At 44.9% G+C, this 17,610-nt stretch overlaps 1 protein-coding gene and 1 pseudogene across 1 annotated transcript in view; both read left to right on the top strand.

Moving 5' to 3' along the window:
• The window catches only part of Fbxl17 (F-box and leucine rich repeat protein 17), a 423,470-nt gene that overhangs the window by 319,437 nt on the left and 86,423 nt on the right, over positions 1 to 17,610 (top strand).
• Positions 7,734 to 12,137, top strand: LOC116899689 (annotated as a pseudogene).

Below are 17,610 nucleotides of genomic sequence, written 5' to 3'. Positions count from 1 at the left end.
TAAATTTCTTCAACTGCTTTTTCATGGGCCTGGTGTAAGTGTGGCCCGTCCAGCGCTTTCCATATTTATGAATAGTTTATCAAGAGTAACAGATGTGTCTACTCGGAAAGAAGTGACTAGATTGCCTTTTCAGATGAGAAGAAATTGCCCTGCCCTCGCCATGATCCAGACGGTGTTTGTGCTTACTCCTCGGTTTACTTTGTTCTTGGGAATAAGCGTTGACTTTCTCCGGGGCTCGCTCAGGTAGACATGGCTTGGGGGCTGAAAGCAGGGATTGCCTGCACACGGTGGGGCTTTGCCTCCCGCAGCCTTCACTGTGAAACAAACTTCCTTATCTCTCTGAGGCCCAGCCTCCCCCCATCCCCATCCCCATATAGCGACACAAGGACACCTACGTGAGAGAACGGCTTGGTTCTCTGGAAACTGTTGCCCTAATTATTCCTTGCTTTTGCTACGTCTTTTCCTCCATGACACCCAAGTTATTATAGACTTGAAATGTGAAGTCCAATCAGAGCACTGCCTGATGTGTGTTCGAGTTTTATTTTTAAGTGTAACTCAGCAACATTGGGGGAGATATTAAAATAAAACCTAGTTTGCCCTCTAAATTGTTCTGTTCTATTTGGACTGTTCCCGTCTCAGCTCGTCACCGAAACATGTAAGACCTGAGATCTCATGAATTAATAGGTGGTCACATGATCCAGGGAATGCAGAGATTGGAATCCATCACAGAAAGGGATCTCCAGTAACAGAAAGCATTGATACTTTGGCATTATTTCTACTGAGTTTGGGGTGCGTCTTAGATAAGGTATTACAGGTATAGCATGTGGGGACTAGTGCAGGGGCTGCAAGCTCTCTGTGAAGGGATATAAATTACTTATCTACATCGTTCATCGTGGTCTTTAAGACCTACAGAGCCATTGATTGAGGTGTAGTCCTGAGTTTCTTGTTACTGTCACCATGGGGACTTAGAAAAGTCCATCTTCCTAATCAGCATTGGTGAGGCTGTCGCTGTTGTGAATGCATCCGAGCAGCGCCCACCTCTTTGACGTATGTAACTGTGTATAGAAAGGGGAGAGAAGCTAAGGGGTGGAGGGAGGAAGTGCAAACTCGAGAGGCCCCAGGAAGGGTGTGTAGTGTAGACAAGGCAAATTGGCTCCTAGTCTTGTCATGCTTCCAAGTCAGATTGGTCCCAAGAACACAGCTTAGCCGTTCTGTGCAGCGCTTCTCTCCTCTGAGAAAGAGCTAACGTGAGGGAAACCTCTTGTGTCCCTCCTACCGTTGGATTATTTTAATCTCATTTAGCCAGGTTGTCCTTGGTTAACATGTTTCTAGGGTCTGGTTTGGTTTGATTTTTTTCCCCTCTCTCAAGGGAAATCTCTACCTGCTTCTCAGTGGTGCTAAGCAACGTCTTTGCATTTTCTGTGTAATGTATGTATTTAGATATATTTTTCCTGTAACAATCGCATGTCTGGACACTCTAGACTACTACTTCAGACCACTAAATCAGTCCTAATTCAGGGTCTGCTGTCAGTGTCTCATGGGCTAGGTAGGCCTAGCTCCATTTGTGATACTTTTTTTTTTTCAACGAAGCCAGCATTTGCTGAGCAGTGAGATGGTGTAGATCTAAAACTGTCTGAGGGAGAAAATGCCCACCCAGCCAGCACCCATGTCTGAGGGAGAAAATGCCCACCCAGCCAGCACCCATGTCTGAGGGAGAAAATGCCCACCCAGCCAGCACCCATGTCTGAGGGAGAAAATGCCCACCCAGCCAGCACCCATGTCTGAGGGAGAAAATGCCCACCCAGCCAGCACCCATGTCTGAGGGAGAAAATGCCCACCCAGCCAGCACCCAGCTGCTTTGCATTTGCATGGGAACTGCCTGCTGGTTTCACAGGATCTGACCTTAGCGAGGCTCCGGGAGTTTATATTTTGCAGCTTCTCATTTACCTGTGGATATATCTTATTGCTCTACACAGTCTTTGGCCTACAATTCAGTTCATTTTTATGAATCCCAACAATGAGTTAATTTAACAGATATTGTTATAAGAAGGTCTTTTTAAAAAGCAGACTTCTGCAGTTGCTGTGTTCAGTGTGCAATTCTTTGTTTGTTCCCATGAAAAGACCATTTTCTTCTTTTGTTTTTATTTCCCAAACATACAAGGGTCACTAAACCTCTTTAGAAACTGCCTTTGAATAGTCATTCTTTGTGTAGAAAAACTACAGTATATTCCTTAAATGAAATTCAATCAACTACGTTTGTGGTAACTGGGCTTAAAGACATCAGTGAAAATACCCAGGCAGCTCTTCCTCTCAGAGTGTTTGTCTCAGCTGACTTTACTGTGTACTCACCCATTGTGCATCAAACGATGAGCAAAATAACCAGGCGTCTAATAAGCAAGTACAATATAGACAAAAGAGAGCACTGATTTAGGGTCCTTGTGTCAAACGCAGTAAAACACTCTGTTTATAGCAGGTCAGGCTTGGGTTTACAATTAGCACTAATTACTGAGGGAAAAAAATCAAAACCGCAGCTTTAAGGAAGGACACTTTTCACTGGGAGATCAAAGCCTGTCTCTGTAGAATAGGGAAGTCTCTAGCACTTAATTGCACTGAAGTGCTAATTGGATTGTACGGAGCTTTCATGAGTTCCTCCAATTAGCCAGCCATCCCTGACCAAATCCAAAAAGAAGAGATTATGAGTTCTTAGAGCCTTTGTCTTCATGGCTGTGGTTTGTATACCTGAGTGCGTGTAGCCTTGCCTCCTTCTTATGGAAATTGAGGTCTTTGGGGTCTCAGTTATTAGCAGCCTATAAACAGCTTTGAAGATAAAGCTATCCATTCTATATAAAGTATTAACTGTGTGCTAATGATAATAGCAGAGCATTAAATGGAAACACATTTTACTAAGATTCTTAGTTTAAAATATGGGAGCTGGGCAGGTACGGATCTCGGCTCGGTGTTACCGTCTCGTGTGGCTAGGCTACAAGTAGTTTGTAATACAAGTGTTTGTATTACATTTGATTACTCTTCACTTGGAGTAATTTCTGAAAAGGACAGATAATCAGTAATTTCATGGTGTTTATTCTCTAAGTAATAATGTTTACCCCTGAGCATAATTCAGAGCTGTAAATGCTTTGCCCATGCGCTCTGTTCCCTGTGCTGTTTTAGTATGGTTGTTCCGTCATAGAGAACTCATCACATAAAAGCTCGTAGCAAAGTGATTTCTCTGGACAAAATTATCCATTCAGACAAAGCGAGCGGGAGCCTTTGCTTGGCGCCCGGCTGACCCTTTACAAGTGAAATAAAAGTTGGCAGCTGTGCCGTGTGTCACGTGTCCATGTTAGGGTGAAGTCACAATACATCCTCAAGAGCTCCCAGAAAGCTCTGTTGGACTTTAGTCATGGTCATATCCCTCAGACACTTGCCTAGGCACTAAATGTGCTGGTCTGCTTTGCATAAGGAAAGGAAGTCTGTGGGATTTTCCCTGGATTTTTAGATATTGCAAATTGCCTGATGATGTTCCTTAACTATTAGTAATTAATAATTGCTCTGCCTCTCCCCACCCCCAACACTGTTGCCATTGTTATGAAAAGCCCACAAGAAATGTCCAAACAATGAAATTGTCGACTTTTCTGTGCTGAGTGAATATGACCTAGGGTGTAGTAAAGAAATAGCTTGAAATCCTGTGATCCCAGAGCTGAAGATGGTGTATGCCGGGTGTTTATGCTTTAGAGTAAAGGAACTATGATAGTAATAATGGGACCTAATTTTATGTGATTTACACTACATGTGTTTACACACACACACACACACACACACACACACACACACACAGACTTTTGTTTAACTTTTTATTTACATTCTGGGACAATAGTCTATGTTTTCCATATAACGACTAATTATGCCTGCCCACAGTAGGTCCTTAGTAGGTGGATGGATAGGATGGGTGTGCTCGGTCCACAGCCACCCAGCTCCTCACTCCCAGGATAACCCTCTTATTGGTGAAAATACGTGTACGTTCGTAGATGATCAGAACCTGGATGTCACAGAAATAAGAAAATAGTTTCATCTTTGGTGGTTCAACTTATGCTCTTCTAAATATTTTAGGTTTTGTTTCTTGGGTTCCGTTGGTTTTGTTGTTGTTTTGGTTTTTGTCTTTTCTTTATCATTACTTTGTAACTGATGGCTTCCTGCAATGACTCTCCTAATAGAGTGGGTGTGTACTCAGGTAAGGATAGCCCAGTTCCTTACCGATCCATGTTTCATCCACGTACAATAGAGGTGTGTGTGTGCGTGTGTGGCGTGTGTGTGCGTGTGTGTGCGTGCGTATGTCTTGGCGTGTGTGTGTCGTGTGTGCATGTGCATGCGTGCGTGGCGTGCTTGCGTGTGTGTGTGCGTGTGTGTGTGCGTGCGTGTGTGTGTGTGTGCACGTGCGTGTGTGTGAATTATGTGAATGTAGACACACATGTGGAGATCAGAGGGCACTTTCTGGAGCCTGTTCTCTTCCCCCACCGAGGATCCAGGTTAGCAAGTGCTTTTAACCACTGAGCCATCTCACTAATCTAGCAAAGTTGTTTTTAAGAAATAATTTTTTAACATGTCCCAGTTTTTCAATTCTAGAGATACAAATCTATGTGTATCATAAATATATTTAATGATGTAAATAACAATTTAAAATACCATTTGGCACCAGAGTAATAACAATAACCTCTATGTAAGATCTTCCAATTTTGTGTATAAGTGATATTTTTTCTATGAGTAGGTATTCCTCTTTTTAAAATGAGAATGTTCCTGGTGTCAAACGATGTAGTTGTGTAATTGGCCTCTCTCAGGGTAGCCAGTCATTGGTAGCAGTGTGTGCAACGGGATGTTGGTACTCCTAGTGAAAGCACAGGTTACCAAAGGTCACCAAGGCTTTTGCTCTATACAAAAAGCAAATCTCTTTCTAAGTGTAACTTAGTTTTTACACTTAGTGTAACTCTGGTTTTTTTTACTTGATTACACACACGCGTGCACTCGCGCGCACACACACACACGCACACACACACAGTTTCCCATTATAGTCATTTACATGTACAGTTGAGTTCCATTGATAGATTTGTGTTGTGCAGCCATCAACATAAAATCTAGAAAATTTTAACCACCCTAAATATAAACTGGATTTTATTTTTAATTTCAAGATGATTACGTCCTTGAAGAGTTAAAAACTTACCTTAAAGATCTATAGTGTGTATAATAGTACACTGTGTTTATAAATGAAAGGGCATTTCACTGTCTAGTGAGTTACATTTACTACATGGGATTAATAACTACAGCCATCATTATAAAGATGCTCATCTTTGCTTCTCCAAGTCCCGAGGGCCCTTTCCCTCTGCTCCATCCTTCTCGTCCACATAGGCCTCTACCCCGGGCTGTGATCATATGAAACGAGGAGGTCCCAATGAGGCAGGCACAAGTATTAAATGGTTTTTGCACACCCAATGCCAAGCATTTCTAAATCAGGAATTTTATAAAACATCTACTAAAGAAAAAGATGCTTTATGCTAATGCCATAGTATTCACATCTTGCCAAGGGTCACTGTGCGTAGATTCATCATGCTTTAGTCATGAGTTTGAGTCATGAATGGCTGCTTCCTGTGTTCTAGCCCAGCCCTGGGGCCTGCTCCCTGCCTCTGTGTGGTTCATCAGAACTTGACTGCATCTGAAGCCCAGCATCTGTATCCTTTGTGTGGGTCGTCTATTGTGTGTCCAGTGTTCCTGCCCACCTTGGACTGGCACTTCTTTGTAGCCAGCCTGGTTCATACCCCCGCAGTTTAGAGAACGGACTTCACCTTCCCTGTCAAGTGGTTGTCTTGGCTGCCCACACAGCCTCCTGGGTAGCCCTGTTCATACTATGTGGCGCTCTGCTTCGAGTCCCTCCTGTGGGCTTCTCTTGGGTTTGGAAAGCTTTAAGGTGTTGATTGTACCATGTTTGTATCTCCGATCCCTAGCACAGTGCCTGACAAAGAGGAGGTCGTCAGTCACTGAATATTGTTAAAAAGAAGCTGTGTAGTCAGATCTTCCTGCTCATGCTCAGCTAGCCAGCCCCAGGCCACACACATTGGTACAGTTCTACTTTTGTTTATTCAGAGAGGTGGCTGTCACTGTGGAGAAGAGGCCAGGGCAATGAACAGCTGTATTCGTGTGGTGACTTACTAAGGTTAAGTTATGCCCAAGAACCACAGGCAAATGAACTGCCGGGCACACGGGGAATCCCATTTCTACAGGAGCAGGAGTGGGGAGGAGCTCAGAGTAGCTTCGGGCACTGAGTTGTGTGTGTGTCCCCCTCTCCACGTCAGCCCTGGCTTTGATTAATCCGAATATCAGTTTCCACAACAGAATAAGACCCAGGGATTTGTCTGTGAAGTGGGAAGAAAGGCTGGTAGATTAATTTCAGCCCTGGAATAGATCTACTGAGACAGCCCTGCAGTAAGTTTGGATTTTATTGCAAAGTGCTAAGCAAACCCCTGAGCTCGCCTTGCCGTGCCAGCGCGGGGTGAGCTCCCACGTGAGTCTGCAGTCTCCGAGGATGCTGGGGCTCAGGACACAGCTCTAGCCACAGATCAGCCAGTGACTGTTCCCTCTACACAGTTCCAATCCTCACAAGGCTGGAAGGACCCAACAACTGGGGTGATTTCTCAGTAAATGATGGACTTGGCGCTCATGTCGTGAGACCTGTTACACAACGCTGTGCCTTGGGGATACGAACTTTTTGGCATGATCCAAGTATTATCTTAAAATGCATCATGATGGAGCATGTAGTGTGCCCCTCACATTGTGGCTACTGGGGGAAACCAAGCATATGGTCTAGTGAACTCGATGAGTGAGAGCAAGATGGAGTGAGGTTGGTGAAAGCAAGGGGAGGTGTCACACAACACATGGGCAAAAACTGTTTTCTTACCCTGTAGACCCAGCTGGCCTAGAGCTTACTACAAAGCCCAGGAGTATGTGTGTGGGTGTGTATGTGTGTGGGTGTGTATGTGTGTGGGTGTGTTTGTGTGGGGGTGTGTATGTGTGGGGGTGTGTATGTGTGGGGGTGTGTATGTGTGGGGGTGTGTGTGTGGGGGCTGTTTTGTGTATCTGAGTCTGTGTCCATGCATGTATGTGTATGTTTGTCTGTCTATCTATGTCCGTGCCTGTGTATGTATGCCTGTGTGTGTGTCTGTCTGTCTGTGTCTGTGTGTTTGTGTATATAATGATCATGTTGAAACATTCATTTTCTGTGTAACTGACTAAGAGGTTGAGAATGCATGGGATAGTTCTAAATACTTCTAAAACTACCTCCTTTTTATAGAAAGTGCTCTGTTACTCTGCCAGCACCAGGACTGGGAGCAGTAATTTCACTGATTAGCATCCTTAAATGGAAGCTAATGACCAGCCTGAAGGCCCCTAAGTAGGAGAACAGTTTGAGGCCCAAGCACTCGTCAGAACTGTGGTGGCGTGTGAGTAAGAGGTGGCTCTTTGATGTAAGCACCAAGGCTGTTACCATGGAGATTATATGATTCAAGTCACTTCCTGATACTGAAGCACCTGATGTTCACGTCTCCATTAATTTCCACAGAGCCTTGACCAGAGTTGACATTTTCAACTGTAATGTGCCAGACTTTAAAAAAAAATAAAGGGAGAAGATTGCATTGTTTACCTCAACTCTTAGCTGTCAGGAAGGGTAGCCGGGACCCGGGGTCTCCATCACCCTCACCTTCTCACCCGTAGCTATCATGTGTGAGTTCATTTCCATCCACGCTGGCCAGGCTGGTGTGCAGATCAGCAATGCCTGCTGGGAGCCTGATGGCCAGATGTCAAGCGACAAGACCAATGGCGGAGGATCTGACTTCTTCTTCAGTGGGACAGGAGCTGGCAAGCACGTGCCCCGGGCAGTGTCGTAGACCTGGAACCCACAGTTATTGATGAAGTTCGCACTGGCACCTACCACCAGCTCTTCCACCCAGAGCAGCTCATCACATGCAAGGAAGAGCTACCAATAGCTGTGCCCGTGGCCACTACACCATTGGCAAGGAGATCATTGGCCTTGCCTTGGACAGTATACACAGGCTGGTTGACCAGTGCACAGGTCTCCAGGGCATCTTGGTTTTCCACAGCTTTGGTGAGGGAACTGGCTCTAGGCTCACCTCTCTGCTGATGGAGTGGCTCTCTGTCGATTACAGAAAGAAGTCAAAGCTGGAGTTCTCCATTTACCTAGCCCCCAGGTTTCCACGCTGTGGTTGAGCCCTATAATTCCATCGACATTGGGCGCCCAACCTACACTAACCTTAGCCACCTTATTAGCCAGATTGTGTCTTCCATCACTGCTTCCCTCAGATTGAATGGGGCCCTGAATCTGACAGAATTCCAGACCAACCTGGTGCCCTACCCTCACATCCACTTCCCTCTGGCCACTTATGCCCCTGTCATCCCTGCTGAGAAAGCCTACCATGAGCAGCTTTCTGTAGCAGAGATCACCAATGCCTGCTTTGAGCCAGCCAACCAGATGGTGAAATGTGACCCTCGCCATGGTAAATACATGGCTTGCTGCCTGCTGTACCATGGTGATGTGGTTCCCAAGGATGTCAATGCTGCCATTGCCACCATCAAGACCAACTGCAACATCCAGTTTGTGGACTGGTGCCCCACTGGCTTCAAGGTTGGCATTAATTACCAGCCTCCCTCTGTGGTACCTGGTGGCGACCTGGCCAAGGTCCAGAGAGCTGTGTGCATGCTGAGCAACACCACAGCCATTGCTGAGGCCTGGGCTTGCCTAGATCACAAGTTTGATCTGATGTAGGCCAAGCGTGCCTTCGTGCACTGGTATGTGAGTGAGGGCATGGAGGAGGGAGAGTTCTCTGAGACTCGTGAGGATATGGCTGCCCTAGAGAAGGAGTATGAAAAGATTGGTGTGGATTCCGTGGAAGGCAAGGGTGAGGAAGGAGAGGAATACCAGTTCATTCCTCCAGCCCCTGTATCATGTCAAACTCAAAGCTTAGCTCCAGGATTAGCTGCAGGCATCGGTGCTTCTGTGCTGTTTCCATTCTGTGACCATGTCTTCTCCATGTGTACCTCTAAGTTTTCCATGATGTCTCAAAGTAAAAGCTGTAAGAAAAGAAAAAGAGTAATCTATTATTATTCATAAATTAAAGGTACAAATTTTTGATAATTGCAATAATTCACATAATTATAAAACATAATGCAAATCTTTTTAAAAATTATTTTAGAATTAAGGCCGGGTTATTTTACGTATCATTTCTAATGTACTTTAAGTTTAGATGAAAACACAAGCTTGCCCTGTGTACATGTGAGACATACCACAGTATGTAAAGAAGTGGGTTACGGAGGATGAGTTGGGAGCCACGCTATCTGTTAAAGGTAAGGGCTGGAAGAAGAAGTTGTCGTTCAGGGGCACACCAGGAGCAATTGCCTAAGTGTCTGCTTAGAACTGCTGCACTGGCCCTTACGGAAGTCAGTGCATGGGACAGGGGGCCATGGGCTCCTGAGGACCAGCCAGCCAGCTGACTTGCCTTATGGTGCTCTGTAAAGACAGCTGGTAACCGGCATAACTACAGAAGGAAGGACACCTTAGGCTTTTCTTTTTTCAGAAAAAGAGATGTGCGATGTTGGCGGCCGTTTGGTCAGCTGGCAGCAGGGCAGCTCACTGAACTGTCCACACCGTCATCTTCAGCCCCAAGAGTAAAGACTTACATTAGTGCAGAAGGGGAAACACCAGGAGCACTGAGGGAGGAGACAGGAAGCTGTCCTACACCTCTGCCAGACACTCCGTTATCTTACTCATTTCCCGTATTTTCTAAGACCCCCAACTCTGTCTAGCATGCCTGAGACATAACCATGACGGGGAGAATTATGCCCTCTACCTCTGTGTCCTGACCTTTGAACTGTTCTAGCTCAGACACGCAGCACGTCAATAGTTAAAATCTATTACATGGACATAAGGCCTCTCTCTGCGCAGAATGCTTCAAACACAAATGCCTGTTGAGGGATAAATTCCGCATATTGATGGCTGCCCTTCCACCTCTGGGAATGACAGGTCCTCTTAAAGGACTTCCATGGATCTGAACAACAAAGGTCACCGTCAGCCTCGTAGGTTTCCTTTTCAGTCAATAAACTTATAAAATAGAAAGATCGTAATCACCATGTATATATACTTACATATCTGTGCATTTGATGTGTGTGCAGGTGGATGCATGTGTGTACACATGCATGTAAAGGCCCAAACTTGTCACCGGATGTCTATCTCTGTCACCATCCACTTTATTCATTGAGGCAGAGTCTCTCACTGAACTCTGAGCTTGTCACTTCCAGCTGGTGGCCAGATTGCCTTGTAAATGCCTGTTTCGGCTCCTGAATCCGGGATTCTGAGTAGCTGCCACAGCAGCCCAGCTCTTACATGGGTCCTGGAGAAGGGAACTCCAGTCCTCACACTGGTATGGCAAGTAGTTCGCCCTCTGAGCCATCCGCTCAGCCACCGTTGAGTTTTAAAATAGACTTACGATGTACTGTGTGGCCAAAGTACAATCAAGGGAGTGTGTGTGTGTTTGAATTTTACCATACACTCCTGTGGAGTTTGCCCGTAAACAGCAGTGTGTTGTGGTCCAGAGGGATGTGGTGAGAGAGATGTAGAGTCTACTAGGTAGAAAACTGACATGTGCCCCTTCAGGAACTGTGTATCGCTATTTAGTTCAGCCATGGAAAATGGCGTGCATCCCTTTCTCCTCACAGCAAACTGCTAAATATCAATCCTACAGAATAATTAAGGCTTCTCTTCTCCCTGCGCTTTTTAATTTAGCCGAAAGCCAACTTCCCAACCAATGTGGAAAAGGTGTGGCCTCCTTTCTCCTGCAGTGTTAGAGCTGCTTATTAGCCTGATACTTCCTAGTGCTAATTGGCTGTGCGAGCGGTCTGTGGAAGCAGATGTTGTTAACACCCCTCTTCCCAGGTCTGTCCCCGCCACTCTCACCTGAATGAGAATCCAGCCAGGCCTCTGCACACAGGATGTCTGACAAAGTTCTGCTGTAAGGGATCTGATCCTTGACTCTGGAAACAGAAAACACAAAAGGGTGCGGTGAGGATAATCAAGATGTGACTACATCACGCAAGAGCAGATGTGAACTTAAAATTTCAGGAATTGTGCAGGCTGCAAATTACGTCCTAATTGTGAAATCTATGCAAATTCCCTTCACACCGTCTCAACACTGTCACTACCTACCCTTGATTGATCACTCATACAAACCAGAGCTCTGTCTGGAGTCACTTCCTTCCACTGCCTTTCTTCCTTTATTTTCCTAAAGTGTCTAGTACACAGAGCGTTCTCCTCAGCCTCACAGAATAGATTTCCTGAGGCTTTAGTAAAACCGCACGGGCTTTCTTCCCGTTACCTTGGCTTGGTGTGAAGAGTGCATGATTCCAAAATCACTCATTTCTTTAACTGGCTCTATGTGAGATATTTTCTGTGGATCAGCTACAGAACAAGTTAAGTTTGACTGGGGAATGAACTAATCATACTATCTTTAGAACATCCTGGGTGTCAGACTCTTAACCCAAACTTCCTAAAACCTCAAAAGCACCTGTACAAGGGTTGGAATCCCTACTCTCAGATAAAGACGCCAAGGCTTGAGCTGAAATGATTTGGCCATGGTTCGATTGGCAGTTGCTCTGACAGTTAAAATGTTTAGTCTCTGACATCTAACCTGTATTTCTAACCTGTACCTTTGGAACGAAAACCAGATGTTGCCAGCACCATGCTGTGTACATGAGAGAGAACTTCCGAATCCTTACTACATACATGATGGATGGGCGAGCACACTGGAATGACAGGTTCTTGTTATAGCTGCAGGGACTCCAGGAACTTGAACTATTAACAAGTATACTAAGTAATTCTAAATATGTTTCTATTGATCAGCTTCTAAAGGTATAGGTATAATCATATCTATCTTCCATTCATTCATCTATTTTATCTATCTAGGCGAGCTTTTTATAGTAACTTTTCTCATTGTAGGAAAAAAGATTTATCTTACTAGCCCTGTTTTTGATTGTTTTTATGTCCATCTCCTTATTGGTAAGGGTCTTTCTCTGTTCCTTGTCTTCATCCCCCCCCCAAAAAAAAAAGAATTGAATTTGCTATTTTGAAGTTAGTTTCAAAGATCATTAGCTGTGTGTGCATGTGTGTGTGCATGTGTGTGTTCATGTGTGTGTGTATGTGCGCGCACACGCGCAAGTTTGTGTTTGTGTGTGAAGTTAATGCAAATACTGTTAAAGTGGTTTTCGCTGTAATGGGATCCTAATTTAATACTGATACTGTTAGTGTCTTGAAGACCCTTTCTCTTGACTCTGTTAACCCTAAGTGTTGACTGTAATTAGTAGACTCAAGTTCTTCAAGAAGTAGGCTCTTCTAAAACCAACAATAAGTTATTTGGAAATCTATGTCTCAGAAATAATAATGAGTTGAAGTTTGTGGAAGGAGACCTTTTACGTCTCAATCCCTAGCGTATGAGATGTGACCTTTCATAATTTGGTACATTTGTACTGGACAGGTCTGCTGGTACCACTGAGGTACCACCACATTTTGTAGTATGTCCAAGGATCTGCCTCAGATCAGTCCCACAGTCAGAGGAATGAGTTCTCTTAGCTCCTTTGCAGCCTTCCCTCAGGGTCAGCTGCGGTGGCCTGAGCTGCCAGCCAGGTCCTAACTCTTCCCCCCTTTGAAAGTCATCTTAATTTTTCTTGTTTTTGATTTTTAAAAATAATTCAGGTGCTTCTGATACTACCCATGCAATGAGTTTAGTTTTTCTTAGGATAAAGATGTGTTAAGGTAAGGAGAGTGAGTGCCCTGTGGTCTGTACTGAATGCGTTCTTTTGCTCTGCATCTCTTCACTTTGTGTGTTAATTTTACTCATATAAAGGGACATAAGAGAGAGAAATCCTTACAGCTCACAGGCTTTACTCTGTAAAGGGGCGATTTTAGAGTCAATCGATGCCTCGTCATGTGGTCCTCAGGCGACCTGTTTAAGGTGTGTCAGTGAATTGATGAGGGAGCCCATCCTGAACATCCATATTGGATCAGAGCAGAAACTGTAATATCTGGAATTCTCAAGCCTAAATTTAGGGACGATGAAATGGAAACTCAGTTTTTCTATAATTAACCTCCCGATCCTTCCTTGCCTATCGGGCGTGGGGGCCTTTTCCAGCCATTTCACCTGCTTACAGAAGTTTATCTCAACTTGGAGTCATCTGTGATCAAAATCATTTTCTCTCCATCTGCTTTCTTTTCATTCATCTCTGCTCTTAAAATGTTTTCTCTCCTGTAGACTCATGAATATGCCATGGTATGCCACCCTTCCCTGTCTAATTAGGAGAGAGATCCTTGACTTTGGAGATTGTAATTCTCCCTGTGTACCAGTCTAAACAATTAAAATCAGCTGCCTTCGCCTACTAATGAGTCCTCAAATTGGATGGAGGGAATTGAAATCGAGTGTTTTCCTTTTTACAGCCCTGCACTCTGAAACAGCTCTTCCTCCCAACTTCAGGCCCACTGCTTATGATCCATCTGTGATTCAGCCTAGCTTCTGAACTGATATTTCCTAATGTGACAGCCTTAGTCCCTTGCAGCCATTACTAATTTAAATTTTTTGTCTGTGATTCAAATATGTGCCAGAAGAAGTATTTAAATAGACTCTTTTCATAAAGAATAGAATATAGTTATTTTTATCCATCTTACTGTGGGGTGTGTGTGTGTGTGTGTGTGTGTGTGTGTGTGTGTTTGCGTATCTGTTTATGAACAATGCACATGTTCATTCAGGCCCCGTCTCTTGTGTTGTTTTGATTTGTCTGAAACACTTTTTTATTGGTTTTGAATATACCGTGTAGTCAGAAGGTAGCCAGCGAGCACCCAGGATCCGGTTGTTTCTCATCCGTTGAATGGAAGCACAAGCACATGGCCTCACGCCCTGCTGTCTGACTGTGTGCTCTGGGGCTCTAGTCCAGGTCCTCACGCTGGCAAGGCAAGCACTTTCTGACTAAGCTGTCACCAACCTCCCCCATTTTATTTTGTAATACCAGTCATATTTACCTTTCTTCTTTCCTGAAAACAGTACAGAAACTATTTTAAAGTCCTAGTGAGTCAGAACTTGGTTCCCTTAGCTAGTGTGAAACTGCCAAGCATCTCAGGCATTTTCAGAGATAACAATAACAAGCGGCAGAGAGGCGACCCGAACGATGAGAACCTAGAGTTCTATACACAAATATGTACTGCACTCATATATGAAGTCTTATGAGAAATACAGGACCATTTACAGTTTTGTCATTAGTAACAATATAATATACATGGTTAAGTATCAGAATAATTGATGAGCCCAGTCAATGCTCTTCTATTTCAGAGGAAAAAGAAATCAATGTGAATTAATTATTTTGAAAAGCGTCATTGAAGATCTGGTATTTGCACTTGTCCTTGAAAGATGGGCACAATTTCAATGTATTTGCCACACCAAAGACCTCTATTGATTTAATTTAGATGCTGAAAAAGAAGCCAAGGATTCTTTCCAGGTCTCATGCAAAGATAACCTGGGGAATGAGGTGTCATTGTGTCAGAAGGATGTCATGCAAGTGGCTTGAGAGGAAGTGAAGAATCTGGTGTGGACTCCAAAGAGTGATGTCTGCTGCTGCTAAGGTGCTGGGACCTGGGAGAACGGAACCAGTGAACGAGGTGGACTGAAGTCAAACGCAGTGGCCAACTTTACTCAAACCACTGGAGAGTTTATACCCCGGGGGCTGAGAGGTCACCAAGTAAAGTCCTAATGGGTTCGAGCCCCACACAACGACAAGGGCATGCTTCTGTGGCACAAACATGCTTACCCTAGAGAGGTATAAAGAGTAGTTTAAACATTTAATTGAGTAACAGCAGCGAGCCATGATGAGTAATCCTCAGTAAACTGCACTGCACCTGAGGGGGCACAGAAACACATGCCAAGAACAAGTCCTTGTTTCTGAAGAAACTGAGGTCACAAGACTCTTGTCTTCTTTTCTTGGGGTTTTCTCACAAGCATTCAGAATTCTCCTCACAGGACTCCATTCTTGGAGTATGTTCCAGCAATGTCCAACAAGAAGGTAGGAGTACTAAAGGCCAGATGAGACATGAGGGCTGGAAATGAAAACAGAAATTGAACAGAGTCCATAACACAGCGAGGTGGACGGACTAGGCCGGCAGCAGCACCCAGCCTCCATTTTCTCATGCCCACAAGAGACTCTTAGAGCTAAGGCTGTGGCTCTGAGGTAGAGCACTCGCCAGCCTGTGCGAGGGCTTCAGCTCAGCTGAGACCTGCAGCACCAAGCGAGGCTGACTTGCCTTTCTCCTTCAACAGTCCTCAAAGAATCCTCTCAGAGGTTTCCATACATAAGCAATCGCTGACCTCACAGAGGTATATCTGACCTCTGAGAAGGGCGGACTATTCAGTGAGCATAAAGGAGCGGCCGAACCTTGAGGAACAGTGCGGTTTCTAACTGGAAGAAGACAGAAGAGATGAGCGTGTCATGCTGTGTAGAAGCTGGTTTCAAAGCGAGGTAGCCAGCTTGGAGGTGCAGGACTGCGACAGCAGTGTGTCTGTCTCCTCATACTTCTGTCTGATGCTTGTGTCTGGAGTTGGGTATCACAGTGTGTGTCTCACTAGAGCAGGGTTTCTCAAAAGGACGTGGTCACGAAGCATCGCTTGTGTACATAGTGTGTCCGTATGTGTATAAATGTGTGAATTAGCGTCTCGACTCGTCTCATCCACACACAGTGTTGTTCTGCTAGAATGCGTGAATAGTTTAGTGCTGTTTGTGCACTGAAAGACTTAAATGGTTTGCTTCCATCTTTGGTTATCTGTCCTGGGTCTGCATTTTTGATGCATTGAACCGTTTAACATGGAATCCCCTGCCCCCAAAATATATGTCCTAGGACTCTGAGGCATGTGGATTGGAATAGCACTCTGAACTGAGCCCTGAACTCAGCAAGCCCTGGATGAGCTTCACTCCAGTCTGCGGAGCCTCCTGCACAGCTCCCAAACTTAACCCTTGCCTTGCCAGTGGTTATGGTGAGACGCTCATTATCTCCAGCAGGTCTGTCTGTACGCGACGTCTACAGCAAACTAATAAGAACTAATAAGGTTAGTTGTCAAACGGCGCTGAGCCTCAGTAATACCGAGTCAACGTGTGAGAACTTGCCAACACCTGAAAATTATCTGCTGGAGTTTCAAGACTGTTAGCAATACAGAAAAAAAAACTGATTTTTTTTTTAATATTAAAAGTTAGGGGATTCTAAATGAATGTGAAAAGCAATTGTAAAAATAAACAAAAGGTTCTAAGCAGATGAGCCATAGGAGACACAGCCTCCCTCCTCCAGCCCCTCCCTGCCTCCTCAGCACCCAGCTTGCTGCTCACCTGTCCTGGGAACCCTTGCTAATCCAGTTACATCCTGTAGCATTCCCTGGGGCTCACCCCTCCCCTACTCCTAAATATCCCCACACATTTCTATATTTTAAAATCAGAAATTAATGCCCATGCTTATGTTTATGGGGGTCAGATGAGTCCATGACCATTATAAGTGCTGCGAGGCCATCTGGCTTTATAATTTTCTCAACCCTAGCTTTGTACAAGCAGGAATTGTCTGTGCCTGTCCCGCTTTATGTCCTCAGAATTCCCCTTCTCATGGCCAAGCTTTTAAAATGACCATCTTGTACTTTATCTTCTCATTCTGCATCCAGTTAGCTTTCAACACTAAACCATTTATGGTAACAAGTGATTATTTTAGCACACCGTGTCCTACCTGCACTGTAATTCATTTGTATCACAAAGCCGTCTTTATTTTTAGAGAGATAAACAGAGACTTAGAGAATGAAAGTTAGTTTCCTGGGTGGCACCGGTTGCTGAATGTCGGAGCCTGTTGACTCGGCTCTCTCGTCCGCCCTTTATTGATTGGCCATCTGGGTGAGAAAATGCTCAAGGCGGGGCTGTAATGGTGAACCAGCTTCCTTCCTGACCTCGCAGGGTCTGGTTACCACATCTCCTCAGGCGGCCCAACTGGCTAAACTATGCCTGCCACTAACTGCCAAGAGAGACGCTTCCTCCAGGGACCGAGGAACATCAGGTACACGCCCGTTCTGTCAGAGTCTCGAGGCCGTCTTCTCTTAAGGCCAATGCGATGGTTACTAAATAGGTGTTCCTCACACCCGTGACATGCTTTAGCTGTCGTGACTCTGTTGCTTTCTGAGTGTCCCAGTGTTCCTTTTAGCAAAAGACTGGGTAAGGAATATAAGATGAAAATTAAGCAAGAATATTTCCTGTGTGCACCGAAACTGCTTATACAGCTTGAGTCTGAATGCTCAGGCACACCCAGCCCCTGAGCGGGAGCCAGTAATGAGTCTTGCTTTTTTCTCTTGTACATCGCCCTGTGACCTGCCACCTAGCCAGTCCATTATGACAATAGCAGCAGCAACTGTGCCCCATGCATCACACAGTGACAGCCTTTCCAGTGTGTTCCTGCCATTTATTAGGACATTAATGGCCAGCCTTTCTCCAGATGCCCAGCCGTGA

This window comes from Rattus rattus, chromosome 4, assembly GCF_011064425.1.
Source record: "Rattus rattus isolate New Zealand chromosome 4, Rrattus_CSIRO_v1, whole genome shotgun sequence".
In the NCBI taxonomy this organism is placed as follows: Eukaryota; Metazoa; Chordata; class Mammalia; order Rodentia; family Muridae; genus Rattus; species Rattus rattus.
The sequence above is the reverse complement of the archived record's forward strand: the minus strand, read 5'-3'. Positions and strand labels throughout refer to the sequence as shown.